The following is a 14,867-nucleotide window of genomic DNA, read 5'->3' as shown; positions in this document are numbered from 1 at the left end:
GAATTATCACTATTTTGTATGGATACAAAGAAGGAGTGAAATGAAATCTACAATTTAATTGATAAATTTACTTTTATTTGAACTCATTAATTCAAATATGTTTATTACTTTAACGAAGAGATTATTTTAACTATAACTTTTATACATGTTTGCTATTTAACTTCTTCCAATCTGTGTTATTCTGTTTTGGATAGGACGATGATAGGAAATGTAGGAAACGAATGGGAGTGTTTCAAGTTTAATGTGCCTCGAAAAAGTCAAATCAATGGTTGTTCCAATCGAGTGGAAGAGAGATAGATGCGGCACAAGCGTACAATGAGCGTAACGGGACACAGCGTAACGGGACAATGTGCGTAACGGGATACTTTTTCGTGCGTGCAGCCGGCGTTCGTCGATTTATTAGACGTTTCACGTCAAAAAACTACTTACTGTCTGTTAATTCTATCATACATGTACGTATTCTGGCAATAAATGGAACATCCTGTTTCCAGTGGCTGTGTCTTGCGGTGTTTTGATTTACATTAATCCATAGATCCTTAATCACATAATAATTTACATTTACACTTACATTTCCTTGTACAGATAAAAAAAAATTCATTTACCTCTTACTTTTAGACGTAGTGTAATTGAAATTTTTTGACGTGACAAATCGGTGAACGGCAGGAGGATACGCAGACCGCCGGCGAACGGGAGACGAGTGACGCGACACACAGACTACAGTTGCGCGGGAGTGCCGCTCGCAGCGCTGCAGGCGGGCTGACGCCCACTGACACGTCACGCAGGCCTGCTGAGACCCGCCCTTCCTGCTCGCGGCAGCTGCGACCACGTGCGGCCACGTGCGGCGCGCTAGACTCGCGTGTTCTCGCGAGGAACTTCTTTGGGAGACCTAAGATGCACATCAAGTTCTGCCATTTCCCGATTACACCCGAACAATTCACCTTCGGCCAACTTCGGGATTTTTATTTTTATTTTTGCGCAGGTAAAACCAGCATAGACACAGGGTAAACCATGGGCACTGACATGCAGGATGCAAAATTTCATGCATTAATTACTAGCAGGTTGGTTACAGGAAACAGAAGGATGGTTCTGGAAGAATAGTTGGACAGAGTAGAAAGACTACTATGCCAATGGGTGGGAGCTTGGACCTGCACCTCTTCGCACACCCGGGCATACGTCACCCGCCCAATGTGCCGACGTGACGTCTCAACGGCTTGGCCTGTGTGTGAATAGATAATTTTGTTTAGAGTTTCTCACTGGCCCGACATTCCTCTAACCAAACCGTGGGCCAAGAGCAGAAGTTCCGCAAACTTATACATATTCGAGATTTAGCAAATCGCAAAACTTATCCGCGAATTTCATGGTCCCTATTTATATTACGGAAAAAATATTCCACGAAAAAAATAATAGGTTTGATTGGTTTTACTAACGTTCCCGCTTTCAAGCCAGCAAGCTAATTTGAAAGGTGGAAGAGGGTGGCTAATAGGCTTAACTGTACAGAAGTTACACATGTACCCATGTCTTGCGCCGAAGTTGGCGCTTCAACATACTGCCCCACGGAGGTCGGCGCTAAGAAAAGACAAGGCCAACGCGAATGTCTCAAGACATTTTGATTCTGGTGAACATCATTTGGGAGCTAATAACCGCTATTTTCCTCTGCTCTTTCTCCATCGCCGTTTGTTTCTTTATGTCTTTATGATTATTTAAATCCACGAGGTAGCGCTAAAAGCAGAGATAGGAAATTTGCGGTGCACTGTAGTGCTCAAAGTATTTTCAACAAATTTTCGTTTAAATGCACATACAATATACTATAATGAAAGGAAATATAATATCCGTTGTTAGCGCTTCGTTCATTTCATAAGGGCGAAATCGTGAAACAATTGAAACAAAGATAAAATTGTGGAGATTAATTAAATTCATACTAAGTTGGTTTCTTTGTTAAATTAGGGTCGAAGGAGCAAGGACTGAGAGACGTTAGTTCTCTTCAAAGAAAGTAGTTTGGCGTGGCGACCGCTCAGAGGCTGCATCATGTGTCGCACTGTACCGGCCGGGGGAAAGGCGCCTCTCCCAACAAGCACGTATCACCCCGCGAGCGGCGCCAGGTCGGGAAGTTGACCCCCCCCCCCCCCCGACCACTCCCCAACACCACGCGTCGAGCGAGGATCACGGAGAGCACCGGCCAATCAGAGCGAGGATAGCGAGAGAGAGAGAGAGAAGGGGGGGGGGGGTTTAACGACTCGGGGCCGTCAGTGAAAACATGGCGAGGTTTCTTTCTTTATTCAGAGTCGCCAGGGTTAAGTCGAGGAGACGAGACGTCTTCAGAGAGTAACGACTGTGCAACGCTCAGAGGGGAGAGAGAAGTGCACCGCTCAGGCAAGGGCCAAGGTCTGTAGAATTCCCAAGGGTGGTCCCGCAGAAAATTTGCAGGGGATGCACGCGAGGCCCTAGAGTTTGGCTCGCGGGTTCCAACCGACACACGTCATCTATGGACAGTGTGCCTGCTCGCCATAAACCACCCATGTCTGTTGAAAACGTCATAGCATACAGAACGTTTCCAACAAAACATAGTTTTAAAATTTTACTTTCATCAACCCCGCTTCACAATCACGATTTTGCCAGCGCAAGAGGGACTCCTCCCCCTCCCACAGATCTACGCTCATGAGTGGGGCGCTCGATAGCACATTTACAACCAAAGAACGAACACTTACATGTTCCTGCACTTGAATGTTTGAGCATTTGTAAACTTGTTTACCCGCCTACTTGCGCACAGTCTTATCAACACTTCATACCTCTGTATGTGGCTGAGCTTGATTTTTAAACAGGTTCAACTGACACACCGGGTCAACTCGCTCTCCCACGATGGTTACGGAAATGTTAAAACAAAGATTTACGTCACGTAGCATTACGTCACGTAAAATTGGTTCAGGAGAGTACTTGAATACTGATTCAGTGTTCGTAAGGCTACGAAATTCCGCGCCGTTACGTGACAGACTTGATTTGGGATTTTCTTGCAGCTAAGCGATCGAGACGCAAGTTTTTAAATTCTGCCTGCGGTCATACCAGGTTGCCCCTATAACTGTTCTAAGGCAGCTAAGGCAGCCTATTGAAATTTACCACACTGAGCTACTGTGCCTAATTTACAATGCGAAAAAAACAGTCACTTTTAATAGTGAAACGAACGCTGGAGAATAACGCACTTCGTGACAATGTATTCGATAACGCACTGAAACGAAACCGTTTGACGACAAGTAGGTTGGATTCACCCTCCGCACTAAATGTTTTTTTTCACTCATTGCAGATTTTTGTAAAGAAATTGACGAAAAATTAGACTATAGAAGAAATTTAGTATTTGTTAACCAGCTATAGAAACTCAGAAAAGGAATTTCCAGTGAGAGACCGTAACGAAATCAGCTAAACAAAAATTAGAATTATAAATTTATTTTTATTTTTTACAAACGGCAGATAACAAGTAGCACGTATCTGGGGATAACATTCGATACAAAAAACAAAATGCAATGTTTATATAATGGAACGTATAAAAATTTTCTCCCAGATAAAATGTATGGCATGAAAATGTAGTAGGCCCTAACACATCGTGGGAGGTGAAACTGAGTTTTAAGAAAATTAAGAGCCCACCTACATGGGTTATCAAAAGGCGTGAAGAACTTCAGACGAACCCAAGTGGTACCACTCCAAGCGGTACTTGTTTGCAAATAAGTGTTTAAGATTAAGTTTTTTATGTTGGTAACTATAGTTTTTTTTATTTTTAGGATAAAAATTTCTCGAAAGAGGATTATTAGACTAATTTTTATGTAACAAACTCGGGTTACAGATCCTATAAAACACCTTGAACACTTTCATCTTCATTTTAACGCCTTGAATTTGCAAGGTCACCGCTCAAATCTCACGACTGCCTTGTGGAACGACGAGAAGACTGAGCACTAGTCCTGAGCCTTGCTCGTAGAGGTGATACCACGTTAGATTCACGCAAATACGCGCATTAATAGAAGACGCCTTCAAGTGCACCGACATGCTCAACATGTGCACAATCGCCTTAAAGACCAAGGCAGTAAGCGAAACGGTGTGCCTCTTGCATGAGATTTAAGGCGACAACCTCATAATTTTATCGTTGAAAAACGTGTAACAAGGTTAAATGCACATCCATTTGGTAGTATCGTAGGTATTCGGTTAGAAGGTATTAAGATATACCAATGTGTAAAAAAAGCTCAATTTTTGACTATGTTGAAACGTCTTGAAAGTAGTCGTTCGGTATAGTGTGTAGATATATTTTCTTTGCGTGAAAACAAGTCAGGTAAATGTGCAGTAGTTTCATGCCCAAACGTGTGTGGCAAATACTCCATAGGTACGCGGGCCCCGCATAGTTCTCACATCTCGGTGTACGGTATCCGGTAGTAGTAATGGAACGGAAGTCAAGGAACGTAAATGTGAAACCATGGTGCTGCCTCCTGTTGAGAATGGTGTAACCAAATTTCGCAAAGCCAAAGGGGAAAAAATATAGTGTGGCTGTTTATTGAATTTTTAAAAGATGGTCAGTTTTTAAATAAAATTCCTTGTCGAAAATCAGGCACAAAGCAGGTGTTTAACATATTTTTTTCAAGTCTTCTTCGCTTTTATAAGAGCCGTTACATCATATAGTTTAATCTTTCGCTCTATAACATCGAACAATTCGACAGTTCACGTAGTTTCTCTGACAGCGAATTCTAGCGGCGGGTGCGGGAAACCACGTGTGATTCGCGTCAAGAAACGTAGTTTAAAAATACAATTTTCGTACTTTCGTTATTTTGAAGAGTTTCGTGTCCGAGTTTCTATATTGCAGGTGTATTTGCAACATGAGGACACATTCAAGTTACCTCTCCGCCGAGGTCAGATGTCGCACGCCAACCGGCGAGCGCCGGAAGTTTAGTTTCGTTTTCGGAAGCACGTCTCGACGAGAGCATCCGCCATCAACCAAAAACCCGCGCACGACTCCCCACGCGGCACGCAGCGATCAACGTCAACGGGGACGCACCACAACGCCGAAATACCACAACGCCGAAATACCACAACGCCGAAATACACTAACGCCGAAAAATGTCATTGCAGGACTGCCACAAAGGTTAGGTTAGGTTAGACTAGGTTAGGTTAGGTTAGGTTAGGTTAGACTAGGTTAGGTTAGGCTAGGTTAGGTTAGGCTAGGATAGGATAGGCTAGGTTAGGTTAGGTTATATTATGCTAGGTTAGGTTAGGTTAGGTAAGGTTAGGTTAGGTTTGATTGTGGTATTTCGGCGTTAAGGTACATTTAAGAAACACACACAAATTCATTCAGTTGTTATTTCGGCGTTGTGGTACACAGCAGTAGTTTTCTAGCTGTCGGCGTTGTGGTCAATTTTGACATTCGGCGTTATGGTATTTCGGCGTTGTGGTAATTGGCGTTGTTGGTACACAGCAGTTTTTTCCAGCTGTCGGCGTTGTGGTCAATTTGCAACGTTATGAAGACCTCGCATCAAATTTACAATTGTCCCTCTGGAACATTTCTGGTTTGTTGGCTGATCCAGAGGGTCAAAGGATATGGAAAAATTATTGCAATGAGATTGGCAAGAGATTAGAAGAGTTCGATAGCTGGATGGCAGCAATGGACCTTCAAGAACATCAAGAAGGAGAATAACATCTGCAATTGTGGAGAATAGTTAGACAAGAGACAATAGTTGAAGAATATCAAGATATAGCCCATGCTCGGATTTGGTATTTTATTAACTCACTAAAGTGACAACGGTTGATGGAACTAGAATGATTAAGTAAGGGAATTGGAAGCAGGTGTTGGAGAGGGTTGCGGATGCAACAGATGGACTGGATTGGCATTTTATGATAGAACTATGGAAGGAAAAGAAGAGAAATACTTGCTGGCTGTGGAATCGGCGCCCCTGCATGGGTTCGGTGCCGGGTACTAGTAATTGTCCTGTCACCGGGGACATGCGGGGTGATTCCACGTGGATTGATGAGGTAAAAGTTTTATATATCCACCGCCGGTTTATATAATTGTGGACACAAGAAATGCATACATATTTGAAAATTTGACAAAGCTATAACCTGGCTGCAGCGCCGGCGGTGAAAACAGGTTGGATGAGTTATTCTGGTTAATGGCCCTCGAGTGACGAAAATTAAGTCACTCAATGGAAACATGGGAATATAGGCCAAAAATTGGAAAATTAAAGTAGTGCACTTGGTACACCCCTACTGGGGTTTAGTTCCAGGTGGAGGAGGTGGTGAGGCTTGGCCGGGCTTTTGCCCAGAATAACTTGTCGGCGTTGTGGTCAATTCGGCATTTCGGCCATGTGGTATTTCGGCGTTGTGGTGAGTCCCCTGATCCGATCACCCCGCCCGCTCGACGGGGCGCGCGACTGCGGCGCCTCGCCTCGGACGCGACTCCAAGGACGTCTCCGCGCGGCCCCAAGGTGGCCGTCGACGGGGGAGGGGTGTCCGGGAAAGAGGGGGGTAGAGGGGGAGACCGCCCGGGTGAAAGCCTGATGTTATTGCGGCTGGCACCAAGTCAATAGCGTGTTGCTCCACGCCTCGCGGTCGTGACGGCCCCGCCAGCGCTCGGTCGCCTGGCCTCGTTACGTCCAGTCCTCTTCCGAGGCGTCAGCCCCCGCCATCTTGGATCATCACACACCTCCGCCGTGATTCTGATTCGGAACTATCAATCCCAAGTTTTTGGCAGGTCAAGACATAAAAAAAAATCTTATCTCCCAGACCCTCTGTGCCTTGTTGAAACCACGTATTTAATAACAAGCTCTTTTCGGGTCGTTACCACAACGCCGAAATACCAAAACGCCAAACGTACAATAACGCCGAATACCATAACGCCGAATGCCAAATTGACCGCAACGCCGACAGCTAGAAAACTGCTGTGTACCACAACGCCGAAATACAGTAACGCCGAAAAATGTTGCTGCGGGGAAGGGGGGCTATAGGAGCAAAATGAAAAACAACAGAATGAATTTGTGTGCTAACCTAACCTAACCTTTGTGGCAGTCCTGCAATGACATTATTCGGCATTAATGTATTTCGGCGTTAATGTATTTCGGCGTTAATGTATTTCGGCGATGTGGTAATTCGGCGTTGTGGTACACAGCAGTTTTCTAGCTGTCGGCGTTGTAGTCAACTTGGCATTTGGCGTTATGGTTTTCGGCGTTATTGTACGTTCGGCGTTGTTTTTCGGCGTTGTGGTGCGTCTCTGCTAAAGTCTGTATGTAAGCGCCGCGAGGAAATAACTTTATTATTTTCACGCGAACGACTACAACTATCATTATTATAATCACACCAGTTCACGAAGTTTTGTATTCAAGTAGCCAAAGCTAAGTCCTATGCTATGTCAAATAAATAAAAAAAATATGAGCGGAAAATTTATTGCAAATTTGTAATTGGATGAGGCCTCTTACCTTTGCGCACTCACTGTGCGCAGAGCTGCAAAAAAAAAAACGATTTGACGACCGCTCGGAAGCCATAATATTCTCACGAAAATATATAAAAAATATTGTTCCCACTCTATTTTTATTCATTTATTCGACTTTTGTTCGGTGCAGTTAAGGCGTTTAGGCTACACCTTCTCTGACACTGAACCATGAGACAAAAACAACATATAATAAGTTATAACTAGTAGTCAAACAGGAAAACACCAACAAATTACGAATTACAGCAATGTCTGATGAATCGTCTAAGAATTTAACACCCAAATTTAGCACTAATATAAAACTAAGAAAATAATTTATTGAATATGAAAATATTAAAACATAGTTAAATTCCAACATTAAACCATCTAATGTGGTTTTAAATACCTATAGGTATGTTTTTTTTAATATAATTAAAATTCTTATGATACCTACTGTCATTCTCTCACACACTCACACATACATTCATTCAGTATTCCCTTGGTAACGTGTATGTTAATGTGGAAAGCAAATTCTTTTTTTCAATAATTTTTTTTTAATTTTTCTTACATTTCATTTTGTCAATTTTTTTAAAATAATATATAGTGTTTTTAGGATAATTTATTTTCTTTGCCACATGACATATATTGTATTTATTGATTATTGTACAGAATAAAACGACGTTATAAAATAATGTCAGGGATTTATTATTAATTGGCATGTGTCAGACCCTCGGATTAGTTTCAATAATAATATTTTGCTTTCAAAAATGGCCATTTATGGCGGAGACCGTTAGATATATGTATGTGTATATATGTGTGTGTGTGTATATATATATATATATATATATATATATATATATATATATATATATATATATATATATTCATGATTGGAACGACAGAGGTAAGATTTTTTTTCCTTCTCCCGCTTCTGAACGACGCTGCAAGATGCAAGACAACCCCCCTGGGATGTTTCGCATTGGCCGGCGGGGGGACGCACCACAACGCCGAACGTACAATAACGCCGAAAACCATAATGCCGAATGCCAAATTGACTACAACGCCGACAGCTAGAAAACTGCTGTGTACCACAACGTCGAAATACATTAAAGCCGAAAAATGTCATTACAGGACTGCCACTAAGGTTAGGTTAGGTTAGGTTATGTTAGGCTAGCCTAGGTGAGGCTAGGTTGTAGAATTTCGGCGTTAAGATACATTTAAGAAACACACACAAATTCATTCAGTTGTTTTTCATTTTGCTCCTGTGAACCCCCCCCACCAGCAGCAACATTTTTCGGCGTTTCTGTATTTCGGCGTTGTGGTACACAGCAGTTTTCTAGCTGTCGGCGTTGCGGTCAATTTGGCATTGGGCGTTATGGTATTCGGCGTTATTGTACGTTCGGCGTTGTGGTATTTCGGCGTTGTGGTAAGGACCCGGCCGGCGGCCATCCGGGTCCGGAGAGACAATCGCTGGCCATGTGGGGGCCCTGCCCCCTCCCCCGGCGCTCGCTCGACGCCGGAGATAAGCCCTTCGTGCGCGGAAGGGCCTCGGGGAGCGAGGCGTGCACGCGAACAACAGCCGCACTTCGCGGGCCGTCGCGTCGGCTGCGGGCGACAGGTTGCTACTTGTCCGCTCCGCTTGCGACCTCTTAGTTCGCGCGTCCGCTCCGACGCCGCAGTTGTCACACTTCTTCGCGTCAAACAGTTAATTGCCTTCGTGAACCGGACCGCTTGAAGTTGAGACGCTCAGCGTTTGAGCGTTCACCAATAGCTAGAGACCGGAAAAATTCGCGTATTCATTTCACGATATGCTAGAATCCAAACAACTGTACATTTATATTGCTTCTGTGATTGGCTTACAGTTTATCTGAAGGACTTTTAGCCAATTGGAAACCTTCAACCAAAAAAGTATCGAATCACAAGCGTCCCAGTTAACAAGTGTCACGAGTCAATAGCCAATGAGCAGGTGGCATTTGCCCGAGTGTTTAGGGGATTGTGGAGTCTATCGTAGAGGTCATCGAAAGCGCGAATTTTTCCATTCTCTACCAATAGCTAGAGACCTGCCAAATTCGCGGATTCATTTCGTGATATGCTACAATTCAAATAATTATACCTTGGCGCTGCTTCTACCACTGGTTCACTGTTAATCTGGAGTAATGAGGGCCATTAGAGATCCTCGCTCAAAGAAGTGTCGAATCACAGACAATCAGTCGAGACGACTCACATGTCAGCAGCCAATGAACAGGTGGCATTTGCCCGAGTGTGTAGAGTGTAGTAGAGTCTATCCTGGAGGTAACTGAATCCGCGAATTTTGCAGGTCTCTACCAATAGCGTTTACGTTTTATTAAAGGCCACGTCACGCGGTCAAATATAATGTCTCCAAGTACATTTGATTTGACAATAGAGTTGGAAGGGTAATACTGGACGGAAAATTGCTTCCGATTATCTCCATCAAACAATTCGGCCAGATAACCTCAAACGTGCTATAAAAAACGTCACACTATCAAATTTTATTTTCGGTCTGGGCTATCTCAAATTTTTTCAATTTTTTAAATCTTATGTTGCAATTTAATTATGCATAAAATTGCTGAAGTTGTTTCATGATTGTTGTGCATTTATTAACTTTGTTAACTCTCCGTCAATTCAACTCACATTAATACTATTTACATAAAGTGTTCAATGATTTTTAAGGATTATATACACATAAGTAATGTTTACATATAACATTATTCCGCATACGACATTCATACTAACATTATTTTAGTTATTTCACCTTTATAACCTTTATAACCTTTATAACCTTTGTTATCGCTCGCGTGTTCTTCACCATTTTAAAGATTCGTTGAGTTGGAAACGAACGTCATATCCTTTTTCGCTAAGCACGATTTCGATTGGCTTGTATTCAACATCCGACATATTTTAGAACCCATCCAAAATGAAAATATTTAATGGAAACTCAAGTCATCAAACTTCTCAACCAATTGTTGCTGTCCTATTGACGTTTTCTGTGATGTCATAACCTTACAAATTTATTTCACACAACATATTGGAAGGTATTGGAAGCGAAAGTTTGAGAGAGTGACAGGCCCTAACAGCGCTGTGATCCGCCGCGCGCAAGCAGGTTTGCCAACGCTGTCACTTCCTCCAAGGTCACGGTCACAGTTTCATTCTGCTTGTTGTCACGGTGTGGAACTGTACTGAGAAGTAAGTCTGTGCAAAATGAGCAACTGATGCTGAAGTTCTTACTTACGAGATGAAATTCAGGCCGTGTATTTGGAACACTGCATTTGAAGTATATAAATACAGGCAACTTTAGAAGCAACATTGGTTGGTATAACTGTATTGGAAATACTGTCACCACAGCTGCCAACAACAAAATAGTAAGAAGAGAGAGACATTATTCCCATGTTGGTGAAACTTCCTTATTGGCTAGTCTCAAGTGGGGATGGTAATTGCGGATAGTAGGTTTCTGTAAGTTATACATAGAACATAAATACGTGCCCAATTCAGTCAATAAAGACGAAAAACAAACCCTTAAAATAAATTATAAGTAAAGAAGTATTCTTAATATGTAGTAGTGCCTATACACTGCATAATAGTATCAATTTATAATATGTAAGTGTTAAATGTTTTGTATCTTCCTTTTGTCAAAATACATTCTACATATATCTACATGCTCAAAAAAAAAATATTTACGGCCATGCAGGGCGGCATTTTGGTTGATTAATTTTCTTACACAATCTTGTTAGTTTCTCAATATTAATTTAGTTTCGGGGAGGTTTATGTTTATAACTTTAAATCCAACATATTTTCCGGACCATTTTAGATTTTCGAAACGAATTCAATCACAATTTTCAAGTTTATTAAAGTAGGTATACAGGTGCACCAGACTAGACCCATCTGCCACGGAAACAAAATCACGTGTTATAGCGTGACCATCTTTTAGAATAGTTTTATGTACGTCAACGAAAAATTGATTAATTTCGAAACCCTTAGATTGAAGAGAAAGAAAAAAACCGTCCATGGAATGTTTGTTCGCCAACTACTGGGAACTGCCTGCCTTCATTAGAATCACCGTAACCGTTGCCGATTATTTGGGAGAAGTTGTCTGATGGAACTGATGTGATGGTAATATTAATGGAGTGCAGTTAGGCCTGCTGCCTCGGAGACCAAGCAGGACCTTTGAATATATATATTCAAAGGCAGGACGAAGGACCCGCCAGGTGCTCGGAGGCATAGGGCTTGGTTTAGAGTCCATACCGCCGCACCTGGACGTTTCCATCACATTGTTCCCGGACCAGGAGGCGAGGTGTGGCAGGCAGACTGCGGACTTTTCGCGGCCATTGTCCAATAAACCATCTTGGTTTTAAGAGGTCGAGCCGCGCAGAAGACTGCTGGAGATTGTACCGACGTGCCACTATGTATTTGCAGTAGAGCTGTGAAGGTGCAAACAGTAGTTTAAGACCATTTGTTGATTTCAGATAATGTGGTTTAAAGTGCGCACACTAAATGGCACCAAGCAAGCTTCGCTGGCTAATCGTGTATGAGGGTTACTTTCTTTTTATTAATTTTCCAATATTAATCTTTTTTTTAGATTTTAAATATTATAAATAGGAAAACAAAAGTGGTTTTAATTTTCCCCCATCATATTTAAAAGCTTAATTTGCTTCCTTGGCTTATTATAATATCTAAAATAAAACTTGGTGATATTTCAACAGTTACTTTAACATCAGGGTTCTTGAAATATTAGACTTTGTATTATTTCAACAATTTTTTAAATTAAAAAAAAATCGTAGTTGCGATATTTTAACGTTCTGAAACTTATTTTGAAGACAAAATCTGTCTTTGTGTCTGCAAAGTATATTGGATACAAGACTCGGAAAATTTCAGACCAACACAAAATTATCAAATAGTAACAAAAAGGTTGGACCTGTGTGTGTACTTCTTCTTGTGGCCAATCACGAGTGGCCTCTTTCTATTGGCTCAGGTACCAGTTGAATTTCTAACCCTGGAGATGCCTGCTGCAATGCGGAGCGAAACGTCTGTACTGTCCACCACTCCGATGCGGCACCACTTCGAAAGCCAAGGCAGTTGGTTTAAAGGTGTTGTAAGTCGACATGCAAGCATTCTTAAAAAAGAACTCTGGCTACTTTTACTGATATATTATTTGTACCACTAGATTTTGTTAAGATAACTATTTGTTTACACCAGCAATCAATTTGTTTAACACTGAACAATAAACGTGTTGAACACTTAAAAAGAAAGAAATTTGTTCACACAAACAACGTTTTACAAGTGAAGAAATAAATTAAAAAAAATTATCTATTGCACGACAATCGAGCTCAGTCAACGAAAATTAACTTGCAATTATCACCCATAAATGTTATGGCCTTCTTGTTCTCCGCTCGTATAAAAACTAGCTTCGACGCGTTAATATTCTTGCCATTGCCAACGACTACTGTCTGTTTCAGCGACATCAAGACAGGATAAAAAGCGCCTGCAATCATGTTTCGTAAGTGACATTCCAGCCATAAATCTTCTTGTAAAATAACACGCAAATGACTACCAGTGTCACTTATAATTAATATGTGCATATAAATCGGAAATTTTGTTTTTTAAATGTCAAATTTGCGTTGTTTTTATTTATTTATGGAATACGCGAAGGAAAACACCACCGGTATCAAAAATAACACTCACATTTGTAGTCAAATCCCGTACTTGAAGTGTTGTAAAATTTAACGGGACGGTTGCAGGTTTAAAATTCTACCTTTCATTTTATTCTGGTTATTAAATACGGCCAGTTGGACATGACAGAAAAACTTGACAGAAAAATGTTTACACAAAATGTTTCGAAAGTTATATAATAACACTGTCTCCGAACTGACATGTGAAAAAAAAATTAGTACCGGTACCTCAAAACTTGATTTACGTAATAAACGAGTTGGTATAGTGGTAATTCTTTCTTTTCCCGTTTTTTTCTCTACCAAATAAATATCGTTCTAAGCTTGAGTATGTCAACACCATACCTATCAAAAGCTATAAAAGATCTAAGAAATGAAGTCAAAAAGTTAAAAATAATATATATATTTAAGTGTTCAAACTTTACTTCAACTATCCGTGTATTTTTTTTTAGTACATATAATTTCTTTTTTGTAAGAAGTATACGTAGATCGCTGGTGCACCATTTTCATGGCAAAGATTCCACATGCAGACGACGTCAACACGTTGTTTCTAGGCAAGTCCGACTTGTCGGCAGGAAAGAACCACTGGACATGCGCCGCGTAGATGTTCTGTCGCAGTAGACGGGCGGTCGAACCTACCTCGTCGAAGCTGCCAGTCGGCGGTAGACGAGTCCCGGTGGTCCCCGGGTCCCTGGGGGTTGTCGTCGCAGCGAGAGGAGAAGGTTCCCTCCCGGAGAGACGCACTTGGCGCACTTGGACGCGGACAGCTGATTCGCGGTCGCAAGACTGGAGGCAATTGCTCCCGGGGTGTCGGGGGTCCGCGCTGCTTGGCGGACTCGCCGAATACCGCGCCGCTTCTTGCAGGTCAGGACTGCCCCCCTCCCTCCCTCCCTCCCTCGCTGGGGCCTCTTCTCCCCCCCTCTCCACCAGGCCTTGTTGGCGTCGCCCCCTTCCCCCCTCCACCAGGCCGACAGGGGGGTCCGGCGAAAAAACCACGCCCTTGCGCATTAGCGCCAACACCGGCAGCCCGAAGCTGAGCTCAGGTTCGACCGCACTCAACCTCGATGCAGACTTCGTGAAGCCGGGGCGGGGAGGCTCAGACTTGTTGCTTAATCGGGCAATACCGCCGCAGGGTGAGCTGCAACTGTACTGTCATCACAGCCATTGCGGGCCTCGAGGTCCGAGTGCAAGATCCGGGCATCGAACCGCGGGCCCGCGTAGAGTTCCAGGCCGCTGATTGCCGCCCCACTACCTCTAGTTGTGAAAATAGATGTTAGGTTTAAATGGTGATGTGGATAACGGATGTTTGGTGACCCTGAGGTGTTTTGTGAGTGGGGTGGTTTGGCGGAGAGTCGGAGCACGCACTCTCTCTCTCACTGCTCCCGTGCTCCCTGGGTTGTCCGCGGAGTCCCGGAGATGTCACAGACTTGGGTTCTCCTCCGAGTCAACCACGGGTCAGCCGGGGAAGTAGCGTCAACTAGGCTGGGATGGGCTCAAGCGCGGCTCCAGAGGAAGGGCGCAGGGGGGCGACAGCCCCTTCCGAGCCCAAATTTTACTTCTTATTTCATTGTAGGGAATATTAATGTCAACTTAAATACTTTCGTTAGTGTGCTAAACTATTCTTTCAATCAAAATTTGTACGAAAATACTAAATTTCAGTATTTGAGACCATGTATTTTGTGAATATCCCAAGGGCAATGTACTGCATCCTCCTGTGTGTGAGAGCCCCGCCCGAGAGGTGTTCCTGGAGCCGCCATTGG

The 14,867-nt window shown here is 42.8% G+C and overlaps 1 protein-coding gene across 1 annotated transcript in view; it reads right to left on the bottom strand.

Annotated features, from left to right (window-relative positions):
- Positions 1-13,979, bottom strand: part of LOC134530261 (uncharacterized) — a 162,269-nt gene extending 148,290 nt beyond the window's left edge. The window contains exon 1 of the mRNA XM_063364955.1: positions 13,747-13,979. The gene's annotated coding sequence lies outside the window, so the exon portion shown is untranslated. The remainder of the gene's footprint in view (positions 1-13,746) is intronic.
- Between the last annotated feature and the right edge of the window lie 888 nt (positions 13,980-14,867).

The sequence above is a fragment of the Bacillus rossius genome, chromosome 3 (assembly GCF_032445375.1).
Source record: "Bacillus rossius redtenbacheri isolate Brsri chromosome 3, Brsri_v3, whole genome shotgun sequence".
NCBI lineage: Eukaryota > Metazoa > Arthropoda > Insecta > Phasmatodea > Bacillidae > Bacillus > Bacillus rossius.
Note: the sequence above shows the minus strand (reverse complement) of the source record. Positions and strands in the feature narration are given on the sequence as shown.